This window comes from Chrysochloris asiatica, unplaced genomic scaffold, assembly GCF_000296735.1.
Source record: "Chrysochloris asiatica unplaced genomic scaffold, ChrAsi1.0 scaffold00143, whole genome shotgun sequence".
In the NCBI taxonomy this organism is placed as follows: domain Eukaryota; kingdom Metazoa; phylum Chordata; class Mammalia; order Afrosoricida; family Chrysochloridae; genus Chrysochloris; species Chrysochloris asiatica.
In genome coordinates this window covers 4,905,683-4,906,613 of record NW_006408661.1, presented here as the reverse complement: position 1 = coordinate 4,906,613, position 931 = coordinate 4,905,683, and the positions used below count along the sequence as shown (strand labels likewise).

At 42.9% G+C, this 931-nt stretch overlaps 1 pseudogene; it reads right to left on the bottom strand.

Moving 5' to 3' along the window:
- LOC102828850 overlaps positions 1 to 500 on the bottom strand; it is a 1,857-nt pseudogene extending 1,357 nt beyond the window's left edge.
- Between the last annotated feature and the right edge of the window lie 431 nt (positions 501 to 931).

Below are 931 nucleotides of genomic sequence, written 5' to 3'. Positions count from 1 at the left end.
GCAGTCCCCAGGATCTCTCTAATACTCCCAGAGAGTTCTCTGGCCAAAGACTGATGTCGCATTTGATGGGCAATGCTGATAATCTCATCTAAACTGATATTTCCACTGTGCTTAATATTTTTCTGCTTCTTTCTGTCTCTGGGTGGTTCCTTGAGAGCTTTGATGATCAGGGCAGAAGCAGAAGGCACTACCTCAGTCTGGGCCTGTCTGTTCTGAATGGTCAGTTTCACCATAATCCTTAACCCCTTCCAGTCACCAATTGCCTTGGCAATGTCATCACCAATCTTTTTTGGAGACAAACCCAGGGGGCCGATCTTGGGGGCCAGAGTGGACATAGCCTGACTTCCCCACCGATGCACCTTAGGTACACAACTTTGACCTCATTGGGGTCAAACTTGGGAGACGTGGCAGAGGCGGCTGGTGTTAGATGAACCCAGATGCGGGACGACCGAAGAAAAGTTGCACCTACACCTCCTCCGAGCCGAAAGCCCAAAGTACCATTAGTTCTTGATCATATACTACCTCCTGAAATGGCTGAACATAGTTGGACTTAAAAAAAAAAATTTATCATGAGATCTCCAGCATAATTTCTATCACAAAGGCCATATTCTTCATAGTTTATTGATCCTTCTTTATTTCCAACTTGATGCATTCAAATTACTGGTAATTATTGCTGTTTGATCCATTTCAGTCTCAGAAGTTGGTAAAACTCTTCCATGTCTTCATTTTTGCCACTAGTGGTTAGTGTATAATTTGAATAGTAGTCATATTGACTGTCCTTGTATGTAGGTTTGTGGACATTATCCTGTCACGGACAGATTTGTACTTCAGGTTGGTCCTTGAAATCTCATTTTTGATGATTAATCAGACACTGTTCCTCCTCAATATGTCATTCCTGGCATAGGATCCCATATGACTGTCTGATTCAAAA